General features: G+C 36.5%; 1 long non-coding RNA gene across 1 annotated transcript; it reads left to right on the plus strand.

The window, feature by feature from the left end:
• Positions 1-7,299: 7,299 nt before the first annotated feature.
• On the plus strand, positions 7,300-8,275 carry LOC143738566 (uncharacterized). Its single transcript, XR_013203907.1, has 2 exons — positions 7,300-7,503; positions 8,238-8,275. It is a non-coding gene; the product is annotated as an uncharacterized LOC143738566 (long non-coding RNA).
• The last annotated feature ends 6,359 nt before the right edge of the window (positions 8,276-14,634 follow it).

Consider the following 14,634-nt stretch of genomic DNA (forward strand, 5'->3'; position numbering starts at 1 on the left):
GATATGAACAAGACTTTTGTCAGGGTTGCTGTAGGCTGCTGAAGACGAGGACACGGGATCTGCGATATTGGTACTTTATTTACAAACTTCACTTCTACAAACAAACAGGGACAAAGGAAAGGAAACTCCAGGACTTCAAAAGCACACAACCTTACATCGACGACGACCAACAAACACTGAGGGAAAACACAGGGCTTAAAAGAACTGGGACTAATGGGATGATTAACAGAACACAGGTGACGGGAATTTCTAATTAAACAGACAGGGAAAAACTAACAGGACTAAACCAAAATCACAAAGACAGGAGGAAACAAGGTCACAGGACTAAACTGAACACATCAAAACCATGACAGTATCAACGGGCTCTGGGCTGGACGGGACCAGCGGCGAAGGAAGCTCTGGGCTGGACGGGATTAGCGACGAAGGAAGCTCTGGGCTGGACGGGACCAGCGGTGAAGGAAGCTCTGGGCTGGATGGGACCAGCAGCGAAGGAAGCTCTGGGCTGGACGGGACCAGCGACGAAGGAAGCTCTGGGCTGGATTCATGGGCTGTAGCTGATGTGTGCACCCACACACACAAAACAGCCATGGACACCACAATGAGCGCTGTGTCTTCCAGAGCAGACTCAAGTGCAGCTTGAACAGTCGCTGGCAGGGCGGACAACTCATGCTCAGACTCTGGTGGGCAGACGGTGGGCAGGCGATGGGCTCAGGCTCTGGTCTTATTGGGCTTGGAACTGGCTTGAGTGGGAGATCTTCCACCACGTAGCTGGATCCACACGCCCATAGCGTGTGATCCACAAACTCCAGGAAAGACAGATCGAGATCTTTTACCAGAAGTATCTGGGCAAGAGAGTCTTTCAATCCACCCCAAAAACTCTGTTTAAGTTCCTTCTCTTCCCAGGTCACGTCATCATAAAGATTCAGTTAAAGCCCCGCATATTCCTCAAGTGAGCGTTCACTTTGGAAGAGGATACGTGTTTCCATGGGGCTCACCTTTTTCTTCTTGTTTCTTCTTCCCCCACTCATTTTCAGTTTCCTTTCTTCCTTTGTACGGTTGGTCGTTCTGTCAGGGTTGCTGTAGGCTGCTGAAGACGAGGACACGGGATCTGCGATATTGGTACTTTATTTACAAACTTCACTTCTACAAACAAACAGGGACAAAGGAAAGGAAACTCCAGGACTTCAAAAACACACAACCTTACATCGACGACGACCAACAAACACTGAGGGAAAACACAGGGTTTAAAAGAACTGGGACTAATGGGATAATTAACAGAACACAGGTGACGGGAATTTCTAATTAAACAGACAGGGAAAAACTAACAGGACTAAACCAAAATCACAAAGACAAGGGGAAACAAGATCACAACTTTATTACCTAGACTAAACATCTAAGCTACTCTAACATACACATACATACATGCATACAGTTTACCAAGGGAAAGAGAGCCGAAGCAGAATACAGGAAAGCAAGAAGTTATAGCATTGTTTGAAATTCAGCAGATCAACAGCCCTGAGCAAACCATCAGTTTAGTTCTAACACACTCTTCTTTAAAAGGGGTAAGGATACTTAATATATCAAATAGTGAGACTAAGTTTGATACTTGCATGTCTTGCCCATTTGAATTAAACTGTCCTGATGCAATTTGTTGAGGCTCCAGTTGATCTTTGCTAATGTTGTCTTGATGAGAGAGAGAGAACTAGTTGGAGTCAGAGGATCTTTGGTTTATGGAAAGACAAGGCCGCAGCCTGGCACAAGCTTGGGGGGTCCCTAGAACACTTCTAGTTTAGCATCATCTTCACATCAGGACCAAGAGAAAGTCAACGGGGGCTCAGAGAGCCAGGAGCGTCCAGAGAGTCCAAAACCCAAGAGCGAGTAGAGAGACTGATCTTGATCAGTGATTTTTAAAAGGGTGAAGATGTCACACCCCCTGGGGGTGTGTGAGCCAATCAGAAGTTGTCCCTTTGGAGGGAGGTTTTATGACTCTTTGTGTTCAGGCAGCACATTTGAATCTGTAATTTAATTGGGTGTTTAAGAGAAAGAATCTTCAAGATTCTTATAATACCGATGCGTCACAAAGTTAACAAAATGTAATGTAAATTAACAAATGGGGAAAGAAGATTGGAGTTTATAGAGACCAAATATGGTTCACATATTTGTATGCAAAGTTTGAAACATTAACCCATTAGAGTTTACAAGAAAAAAACAACATAAAAGGAAAATCAGGAGATGGAAAAATTAGATAAATGTTTATACATTTCTCAAGTGGTTATATATATGGAATATATAGGATTAGCAGGGTTTATTTCTCCTTCTCAGTAAGAATTCATTAAGAGTCACATCTCTCAGGAATTCCCTTTTTGAGGTCGTAAAAATCCTTATCTATGTAACAGGATGCTGTGAGTGTCCGAGTTCTGCCAGTGGTGTTAGCTTCGGGGGAAGTTAAGACAGATCCTTGCTGGGAGAGTGAGTTTACCGGACCATTCACTAGACCAGGGGTAGGCAAGTTCGGTCCTAGAGAGCCGCTGTGCTGCAGAATTTAGTTCCAACCCTAATCAAACACACCTGAACAAGCTAATTAATGTCTTCAGGATTACTAAGACTATAGGCAGGTGAGGTTTTTTTCAGTGTTGGAGCCAAACTCTGCAGGACAGCGGCTCTCTAGGACCGAACTTGCCTACCCCTGCTAGACAAAACCAACATTCTGTGTGTAATTGGTCCAGACGCTACAGCACGAAGCTCCTGTTCTGCCATATCCCAAAGATGCTCTATTGGGTTGAGATCTGGTGACTGTGGGGGCCATTGTAGTACAGTGAACTCATTGTCATGTTCAAAAAACCAATTTGAAATGATTCGAGCTTTGTGACATGGTGCATTATCCTGCTGGAAGTAGCCATCAGAGGATGGGTACATGGTGGCCATAAAGGGATGAACATGGTCAGAAACCACGCTCAGGTAGGCCGTGGCATTTAAACGATGCCCAGTTGGCACTAAGGGGCCTAAAGTGTGCCAAGAAAACATCCCCCACACCATTACACCAGCATTGCCAGCCTGCACAGTGGTAACAAGGCATAATGGATCCATGTTCTCATTCTGTTTACGCCAAATTCTGACTCTACCATCTGAATGTCTCAACAGAAATCGAGACTCATCAGACCAGGCAACATTTTTCCAGTCTTCAACTGTCCAATTTTGGTGAGCTCTTGCAAATTGTAGCCCCTTTTTCCTATTTGTAGTGGAGATGAGTGGTACCCGGTGGGGTCTTCTGCTGTTGTAGTCCATCCGCCTCAAGGTTGAGCGTGTTGTGGCTTCACAAATGCTTTGCTGCATACCTCGGTTGTAACGAGTGGTTATTTCAGTCAAAGTTGCTCTTCTATCAGCTTGAATCAGTCGGCCCATTCTCCTCTGACCTCTAGCATCAACAAGGCTTTTTCGCCCCCAGGACTGCCGCATACTGGATGTTTTTCCCTTTTCACACCATTCTTTGTAAACCCTAGAAATGGTTGTGCGTGCAAAATCCAGTAACTGAGCAGATTGTGAAATACTCAGACTGGCCCGTCTGGCACCAACAACCATGCCATGCTCAAAATTGCTTAAATCACCTTTCTTTCCCATTCTGACATTCAGTTTGAAGTTCACGAGATTGTCTTGACCAGGAAAACACCCCTAAATGCATTGAAGCAACTGCCATGTGATTGGTTGATTACATAATTGCATTAATGAGAAATTGAACAGGTGTTCCTAATAATCCTTTAGGTGAGTGTATATACAATTAAAAAATGTTCTCTGGCTACCATACTAAAAAGTAGAGAAGGACTACATACTTACAGAATATTTTTAGGTGTTCATCTGTGTAGTGAAGACATAAATATTAAACTGATACGTATTCGTTCTCCTGTCATCTGTTAACAGGTCTCTTTATCCATCAGTCCTTTCAGTGCTGTTGTGACCCTGATCCTGCCCAGTGTGTTAATAATGCTGGCTGACCTGGTGACCTTTGCTCTGCCCGTTCAAGGAGGAGAACGCAACAACCTTAAGGTCACCTTAGTCCTGAGCTTCACCATGTTCCTCCTCATCCTCAATGATCACCTAGGCAGTGGTGGACAGTGTAGTCCTATCCTTCGTAAGTGAAAGAACAAAAAAACAGGCCTCTTGCACACCTGTTGTAGTCCTGGGCAACAGTCATATTGTGATACAGTACAACAGAAATAACATTTGATTGCTGTCTAGGACACATTTAGGATGGTTAAAGTTACTACAAATGCTAAATTATCCTAGAATAAACAACTAAATTAACAGAGAAAAAAGAGCAAAGCTTTACCAAGGATACACAGGTAACTGCAGCAAAGACTAAGACACGACTATAGCATGTAGCGCAACAAACCGTCTATGTATATGTGGCACAAAACGAGCCAGCAAAGATATGTGGGAAGAGAACAGTGAATAGGGAGTAAAGCACACGAGGACCAGGTGAGCACAATTAAAAAATAAAAAATAGAAAAACGCCATGTGCTCAAGCACAAAATAAACATAGAAAGATTAAACAAAGACAAAACAGGCAGAGTGGCCAGGGCAGAACCCAGACAGTAAGAAGCAATGTAATATTATTTAGCAAAATGTTGCCACTGTCTTTTTTTGTGTGCGTCACAAAATTATGAAAGCTTGTTTCCGCCACAGAATAAAACATTTTAAAAGATAAGTGGGACTTTTTTATCTCTCAATTGGGAGTTTATATCTCGTAACTCTTACTTTATTTCTCAGAATTGCGAGATATAAACTCGCAATTGTGAGTTATAAAGTCAAATTGACTTTTTTCCTCAGAATTGCAAGTTTGTATCATGCAATTCGGAGTTTATTCATCCTAATTGCGTGTTATAAAGTCAGAATTGCGAGATATAAACATACAATTCTGAGAAAAAAAGTCAATTTGACTTTATAATTCACAATTGTGAGTTTATATCTCACAATTACAAGAAAAAATTCAGAATTGCAAGTTTATTTCTTGCTATTCTGAATTTATAACACACAATTACGACTTTATATCACGCAATTCTAAGATAAAAAAAAAAGTCAGAATTGCGAGATGTAAACTCGCAATTGTGAGAATTTACTCTTTTTTTTTATATATTCTGTGGTGGAAACAAGCTTCCATACTATGTTCTTGGCTGACCTGTATGGTATTATAATTTACAAGTCTAGCTTAACTGTGAAGTTGTGATGAATTCCTGAACTAGTAGTAGTAGTTGGAACGATGAGCAGCTTTGTCTTGTTTCATAAAGGCGTTTATAAATGTGTGCACTCTGGAATCAGTGGTGGAACTGTTGTTAAAATAGAAATGGTAAGAAGAACTTTGTGAACAGATGATGGGTCTTATGTGCTACATGTATATATTGAAAACAGTGGTTAGTTGATGTGACCCTGTTTTTTATATAATTTATAATACTGAACAGTTTATTTTTTATTCATTTACAATTATGCACTGAATAGGTAAATTGTTGTTTGCTCTGGATTTTGCTCCAAAGATTATCACTTCTGTTTCTGTCTGGTCAATCTGGTGTTGAGCATGGTGGTGTCTATTGTGTTGACACGTCTGACATTAGATAACAGATTCCTGCCTTCAAAAAACATCAAAACTACCCAAAAGACTGCCAGCCTTGGTCAGGATGAAGGTAAGAGAATGTTAAATGCAGCAAACATAAAAAATAAATAGCTTGTGTGTTCATGCATATATATATATCAGTGGTAGTGTACGTGATACACAGGTATACGCCGTATACCCACTTAAAAATAAAAAGCGTGATGTACACCACTTTTGTGTGTGTGTGTGTGTGTTCCCCATTAGCAGATGCTGGTGTGATTACAACAACAAAGTCCAGCGATGTGCCTTCAGAGGTAGCTTCCCTCCAAAAAATAGTGAACTTTTTGGAAAACATGGACCAAAAAGATCAAGTGGCAAACAGCAACGAGGCTTTTGTTGACCGCTTGGACAAAATCTGTTTCTTGTTTTTTTTGTTCATTGACATAATTTATGTCATCATTGTTGTCATTGTCACAAGTACAGGGATTTGCAAAGAAAAAAAGAAAATTTTCTGGGATAAGGAAGATTTGATGGATGATTATTTTGATACAAATGACAGCTACACACATAATTATTATTATTATTATTGACTTTTGAACATTGTTTTTTTTCTGGCTGCTTTAGCTGTATCTTTCAAGTACATTTTTATGGCAAAAAAAACTGTCAGAAAAAGTGGAATACTGTTTCTTACTTACTGCATAACTAATAAGGAATTATTGAAGAACTAATAGGTAATTCTTCATTAACACTTAAGTCACTACAGTTAACTACTAAGGAAAATGTGTTACTAATCAGTATGTAATAGAATGTTATGATTGTGTTAAGTATCAGTTAGTTAATCAATAACTAATGAATTCTGTCTTAACTCCTGAAGAACTACTATTAATTATCTACTAATTAAGGTTCAAGAAAAATAACCATGAAGTAACTACTAATGAACAGTCATACACAGTAGTCAATACAATAATCCAGGGTTTTTTTTAGCAGTGGAGTGGTGGATGAAGTACACAAATCAAGTACTTGAGTAAAAGTACAGATACCCCAATAAAATATTACTTCAGTACAATTATAATTAGGCCTATTATTCAAATTTACCTTAGTAAAAGTACGAAGGTAATTCATTTTTTAAAGTACTTATAAAGTAAAAAGCACTGATCAATGTTAGGGTTCTGTCACTTCTGTCTAGTCTATTTCTTGGTTTTATGACAGAGTCCTGACACTCCTGTTTTGTCTAGTCTGTGTGCCTTGTTTTTATTATTAAAAAGCCCATCAACTCTGCACCTGAGTCCTCGCTCATTTCACCACCCCTACACCTGACAATCAATGTTTTTATTTTAATTTTTTTTTTAGACCGTTTTAGTCATTCTTCAGCATCAGCACTAATAAGAAGGATAAGTGCAGATGCTATTTACCTATAGGCTATTGATCTGCAAATAAGCAAACTTTTTATTTCATTAGCAAAACTTATAATAATGTACATTACACTTTATTATTATACTTAGTTATTATACATTTTAAACTTCTTTTGCACCATTCAAGTTCTGGCAATATCGCGGCAGCCTACATTTAAATTTTACAGTGATTTGGTGACAAGAGCACAGCCATATGCATCCTCTTTTGGAGGGTGCTTTACTGTGATTGTTAATTTAAAGCATTACTGTGCTTTAAATCATTTTATTTTTATGCAAGGCAACATACAAGGATGCCATGTCAGTAAGCCTACCTAGCTAACGAATCGTTCTATTTTGCATGAAGGAAACGCCTATCCTTGCATATGTTTTTTAAACTTTATTTCTAAAGAAACTAAATCTATTTACATCAGATGTAAAAACATGTTCTTAGAGCTGTGCACTGTTTGTTTATGGGCAGGTTATGGAGTCAGTCACAGCATATTTCGGCTATGAGTGAAACGCAGGGCGGCGGTCTGAAGTTAAAGGGATAGTTCACCCAAAAATGTAAATTCTGTCAGTAATTACTCACCCTCATGTTGTTCCAACCTCGTAAGACCTTCGTTCATCTTCGGAACACGAATTAAGATATTTTTGATGAAATCTGAGAGCTGGATCACTCCTCCATAGGCTTCTAAGGGATTGAACTTGCCGGCCTCGAAAAGTTATTAAAGACATTGTTTAAATAGTCCAAGTGACTACAGTGGCTCAATCTTAAGTTTATTAAACGACGAGAATACTTTTTGTGCGCAAAAAAGCAAACAAAAATAATGACTTTATTTCAACTATTCATTTCCTTCGCTGTGGGCCTAACGCCATCATACTAAGTTAACTTGACTAGAGGCCCATAGAGAAGGAAATTAATAGTTGAAATAAAGTCATTATTTTTGTTGTTTTTTTGGGCACAAAAAGTATTCTCGTCGCTTGATGAACTTAAGATTGAGCCACTGTAGTCACTTGAACTATTTTAACGATGTCTTTAGTAACTTTTCGGGGCTGGCAAGTTTCAATCCCTGAAGAAGCCTATGGAAGAGTATGGAGGAGTGATCCAGCTCTCAGATTTCATCAAAAATATCTTAATTCGTGTCCCGAAGATGAACGAAGGTCTTACGGGGTTGAACAACATGAGGGAGAGTAATTACTGACAGAATTTTCATTTTTGGGGGAACTATTCCTTTAAGCAGTTTCCGCGCCGAACACGAGCCCAGCTCCCGCAGGAGATCCAGCACCACTACCGTGGACACGGGAGAACAGAGACCGGTTTTTACACTTGAATTGCTTTTAAAGGTTTAACTTTTTATTGTAAAATGTTTGTTAAATGAGTTTAAATGTAGGCAGTATTGTACATGTTAAAACTAAATAAAATATATGCTGTGTAAAGAAATGTTCTCATCTGAAATAAAGGAAGATCATGTAGTCTGAACGAGTCATTGTCGTGTATTTTACAAAGGTTAAGATTATTATGTTAATAGTGTTTTTTTGGGAGGGGGGGGGGGGGTTTACAGTAAGTTTGATTTGAGTCAGAAGTAGGCTATGTGGTAATTCTTTATTAATTACTAATGGGCTCCCTATATTTTCACTTTAGAATACTGTTTCAGGTTCTAAGTAATTCCTGAAGAATTATCTAATAATTCTTTATTAATTACTAATACGTCCCCTATATTTTCACCTTTAGAATACTGTTTCAGGTTATAAGTAGCCTAATTCCTGGATCCTTTTTTGATATTTCTTTATTAATTACTAATGGGTTCCCTATATTTTCACTTTAGTCTGTTTCGGGTTCTAAGTAATTCCTGCAGAATTATTTGATAATTATTTATCAATTACTAAGTTTCCCTCAGTCGTTGCCTCATGAATTTCCTTAATGGCATATGCTGAGGAAAACAGACACACAGTACTGTATATAAAATATAAAAACGAATCTGAGGTGTTTTGTCAAGGCACTTGAGTGGGTTCCTTTCTGAAGTTGATTTCTTACAGAACACACTCACAAAACCACACAGGCAAAAACCTCTTTAACATTTATATGTATTTGTTAAAATTGAATTTTCATAATACTACTTCTATTAATAACACTAGTAAATAAGGAAGGTCACAACTCAATGTAGTTTTGTATGACTGTTCATTAGTTACTTCTTAGTTATTTTTCTTGAACCTTAATGAATACATAATTAATAGTAGTTCTTCAGGAGTTAAGACAGAATTCATTAGTTATTGATTAACTAACTGTTAACACAATCATAAAATTATATTACATTCTGATTAGTTAACACATCTTCCTAGTTAACAGTAGTGAAGTAGTAGTTAATGAAGAATTACCTATTAGTTCTTCAATAATTCCTTATTAGTTATACAGTAAGTAAGAAACAGTATTCTAAAGTGTTACCGAAAAAGTGTTCAGGTGATGTTGGCTATTTATTAATGGTTACAATCAAAGTCATGGTCTAAATCTTTCACTGATCTCATTCATAGTCTAATCAGTAATCATGTGATGTTTTATAATTTTAAATATTGTATCCCTGTAATTCTACAGCATGAGATTCATCAGTCTTGCGACAACCAAATAATAGAAAGGATTTTAAAAACAGTTTGTGTTCAAAACCTTATAAACTACTGCATCATTCAGACTCACAGATAAGAATCAGCATATGAATGGTAACAATAAAAGGCTTCATGCCGCAATGCATGCTGGGTACCAGTATACAAGACTCATCCATGGCTCCCAGCATGCATTGCGGCATGAACACATTATGCTGCTGAATGATCGTTATTGAGTAAGAATTAATCAAATCAATTCCTTAAAAGTCAACCATTTAAAATGAGTAAAATTTTAACAAAAATATCTGATTAACAGACAGACGTCAAAGATGAATTAAGAACACTTTATTTTTTATGCTGACTTTTAGTAGCGTGTTTTGTGATGGTTAGAGTTGATTTGTTTATCTATTTTGTTGATTGTCACCAGTTGAGGATTATACTGTATGCTGATTCTTGAACTCTATTTGTATCTATAATGTAGTTCAAACCTGTTTTGTAAATAATGAGTATGAAGACGTTGCAACCAATTGTTCAGCACTGTTTTATCTTTTGCTGTAGTTTCACGGTGGTGATAATGTAAAATTAAATTTATAAAAAAAAATTGTTTATTACATTTATGTTAAAGGATAAAACACTGGATGAGGACAGTGAACCAAGCATTACACAATGATTGTCATTATCAAAACATAACCAAAAAAACCTGATAAAAAAAATTTGCCTCAAAAAGTAGTTTTTTTATACACACACTTAAAGCAGCCAAGCAAAAACTAATGTTATAAAGTCAAGAACCTAGTTAAATTAAACACTGATCACCATAATTGTGACATCAAATCAAATAATAAATGAACATCTAAACCTCTGTTAGTTCTCAATAACAACTTCTGTAGACGTCTGACAGAAATAAAGTCAGTCTGGTTAGTAATAAGTGAAGCTGGTAATGCTGTTTGTGGAGTTGTTTAATCCTCCTCTGCTGAGATCTTCCCAGATTTAATGTTTTTATCTTCAGTTGACTTCATCTAAGGCTGTGTCTGGAAGTCAGTTGTAGTTCTTGCGTTTCTGCTCGATCTTCTCCTTTTTTTCAGTCTAAACTTTACTTCAGTTGATGGTCTTTTTTTGTTATTTCCATTAATGGTAAACATTTGGTACCCAGTGCTGCCATGCTGTTCACTGTTTGGTTTTTTTACACTTTTTGTTTTTTCAGTGTAGCCCACTTTTTTTAAGTATACTCTCAGTAAACTACTAGCTTACACTTTAAACTGCAAGTCAGTGTCGAAAGTAACGCATTACAAGAAACTTGAGTTGTGTAATCAGATTACTTTTTTAAAATGTCTAGTAAAATAACGCATTACTTTTGAATTTACAACAAAATATCTGAGTGACTTTTTAAATAAGTAACAGAAGTTACTTTGTTTTTCCATTTATTGACCGACACTTCTTCAGTCCACATGTTGAGAGAAATCAGGAGAAAGTGCAGAAGCATTGTGAAAAGGTAATTTCAGGCAATGTCTGTCAACACTGTCTATGGTAGAAGGAAGAGACAGTGTCGGCCAGTAGTTTTTTCACCTGGGGCTTTGGGACCACCTCCTCAGACCCCCCTCCAACTTTAGAAAGGAAAAATTATGTTTGTATTATATTAACCCTATATAGCTTTGAAATGGAACAATTTATTGACAGTTTATTGATACATAAAAGCCTGATTTCGAAATATGATACTCAACAAAAACATATTCATTAAGTGAATATATGTAAATGTACATAAATCTATAATAGTAACATACTGATTAATGTAGGTAATCACGATTCAGTGTTGAATTCTGATTTCTATATTGGCTCCTGTCCTGACTGCAGATGGCAGTACAAGCTCAAAGCTGTGTGTGTAGAAATACCCGGAGAGAGCTGTAAATGAACAATCCCATTCATCTCTGGAAAATCATGGATATCATGAAAACACTGTTCGGCACGCCACAAACACATATAGTCTCAAAGCCTATATATTGTGATTATACTCACAATGTACTTTTCTAGGGGAAAATGTACTTCATGTGGTAAGGTCTACAATTACTGGGTTTGTTGAAATGAAATACAGTAGTCAACATTCAAAGTGAATTAAAACCTTTCTTCAAAGTTAAACATGAATTTTGAACAATACCCATTCTTGTCTTTGTAAACCTTAAAGAACTTTTTTGAATCCACTTAAAATGTTGACTACTGTATTTGATTTAAGATTACTGATTAACCAATAATTCAACCAACCTGAAAAAACATAGTTTTACTGAAGCATAACTGTCAGTAGATATAGCCTAATTTCCCAGATAAGTGAAATTACTTTAATTTGTAACTTCTTTTTTGTTCTATAAGAGGAAAATCCTTTTCAACCTAAATGGAAATAGACTCAAACCATAATTAATTATCTTTGTGTTATTGACAGTTTTCCTTAACTTAATTTAGCTTACTCCAAATTAAATGAGTTTAGTTGGGTCAAAAGTGTCATTCAACATCATGGTCAATGTATTTAATGAACTACTAAGTAAAGACTTGAGTCAGTAATGAATGTAAGTGCACTCTCAGTAAATAAAGTACATAATTGTACCTTTAGGGGTACAATGGCTTGTCACTAGGGCTGTACCCTCAAGGGTACAATATTGTACCCTTGGTATAGGGTACATATTTATACCCTTGTGATTTGTACCTTAAGAGACCAGTCTTGTACCTGTGGTGACAACTTTGTACCTTTATTTAACAGTACAAAAATGGACCCTTCAAAAATGGTAAAGAATTGTCTTTGACAGGGTACAATTGTTGACTATAATGAAATATATATATATATATATATATATATATTACACACACGCTGAACTAAAATCAGAAATTATTAAATTCTTTTTATTTTCACATTTTCCAACATTTCATTTTAAACTCAATGTCTAACTGTGACATATAAATTATCATCATCTGAGTAAGAGTCATTTGCCTGAAAGTCCATTTCATCTCCTTTCATCTCGACGTCGGTTACTTCTATGCCTGCTTCTGATATTTTCTGAAGGACCTCCTCGGTTGAAAGCCCTGGAAGAACCATGAGTAACCGTGCTATGACTTCTTCTCAACCGATGGCTAAAAGAAGTAAAGACCGAAAACTGGACGTTCTTTTAAATTGAGATTCAAGCAGCCAATCAGGGCTGGCTCTACATACAGTCTCAGAAAATAAAGTACATAATTGTACCTTTAGGGGTACAATGGCTTGTCACTGGGGCTGTACCCTCAAGGGTACAATATTGTACCTTAACCTTTGAAATAAACGGTACATATATGTACCTTTTAATGCTTTTTGACCCTCAAAAAGGTACATTTATGTACCTTGAGATCCAACCGCAAAAACTCAAGTGTTAATTGAACTCTCCTGGGAGTTTATATGACTCCAGACTCAAGAGTGTTAAAGTGTTAAAATATGAGTGTTCGATTAACACTCAAGAGTGTTAAAGTTAATGATCTAATTAAGTGATTCATTGAGGGATGATTTACCATTATTGAAGACACCTGATGTTACCATCAGAATCACTGAAGGAGAAAATATAATTTTTTAAGACACCGTTATGGTGATCAGTGTGTGCTTTAGTTGGGTTCTTGACCCTCAAATCATTAATTTTAGATTTTGTTTGGCTGTTGTATCTGAGCTATAACTGCCAGATGAACAAAGAGAAAAGGTGATCAAGTCGTGTTGATTATGTTTTGACATAATCATAATTTACTTGAATCATTAAACTCATTTGGAATCTAATCTCAGACTTAAATGTATATTGTTGATTTTAACAGCCTGTGATTCTACAGCAAATGATTTCCAGCATTTTCAATATAAACCAAAATATTTCTTGAAAGTTGTTCTGATCAAAAGACTTTTTAAAAAATTATTTTATGTAGACACACTGACATCAATAATCAGCCTGTGAATTTCAACAATGGTGACAATAATAAAGCATGTTGCAGGGCATTCTGGGTGCTACCAATCAAAACTCATTCATGGCTCCCATCATGCATTGCGGTATGAATAAATTATGATCCGAATTGTTTTACTAATGTCCTTTCCCTAATTGAATATTCTGTTTGTCACCATTGTTGAGATTCATACACTGATTCTTGATGTCTGTGTGTGCCTAAAAGAAAGATTTGTTTTATCAGAAAAACTTTTAAGAAATCCTTACGATTACAAATTTCTGGATTTTAGTCTGTAGAATCACAGGCTGCTGTAATCAACAATATACATTTAAGTCAGCAATTAGACTTTAAATGAGTTCAGGTTAAATTATGATTATGTCCAAACATAACCAACACCACCTGCTCAACTTTTCTCTTTGTTCATCTGGCAGTTTTAATTCAGATACAACAGAGAAACATAATCTAATATTAACAGTCTAAGGGTCAAGAGCCCAACTAAAGCAAACACTGATCACCATAACAGTGTCTTAATTTTTTTTCTTTTCTCCTTCAGTGATTCTGTTTGTTAACATCAGGTGTCTTCAATAATGGTCAATCATCACTCAATTAATCACTTAATGAGCTCATTAACTTTAACAGTCTTGATTGTTAATTTAACATTCATATTTGAACACTTTAACACTCTTGAGTCTGGAGCCAAATAGACTCCCAGGAGAGTTCATTTAACACTGGAGTTTTTGCTGTGTTATAATGATTTAATCTCAGTAAATTGACTTACAAAACTTTTATTTCCTTTATTTCAAGGCTACTTAAATATAGTGATAAGTTAAAATCTACCTTAAATGATTAAGGTATCCTTAAAACCTTAAATAAAACTAAATAATTTTTACAAAAAAAAAAATTACTTGGCAGAGGCTGTCTTTTGATATTGTACCTTAACCTTTAAAAGAAACGGTATATATATGTACCTTTTAATGCTTGGGGACATATATGTACCTTTTTGACCCTCAAAAAGGTACATATATGTACCTTGGGGGACAGAAATGGACTCCTACTGTACCCCTATTTCTGACAGTGTGGGAATCTCTGAGTTCCCACAGTCTGAACACAAGCGCTACTCTTCAGCACAATATTCAA

Source organism: Siphateles boraxobius, unplaced genomic scaffold (genome assembly GCF_051911475.1).
Source record: "Siphateles boraxobius isolate OS27281-9 unplaced genomic scaffold, OSU_SipBor_1 15, whole genome shotgun sequence".
Lineage (NCBI taxonomy): Eukaryota > Metazoa > Chordata > Actinopteri > Cypriniformes > Leuciscidae > Siphateles > Siphateles boraxobius.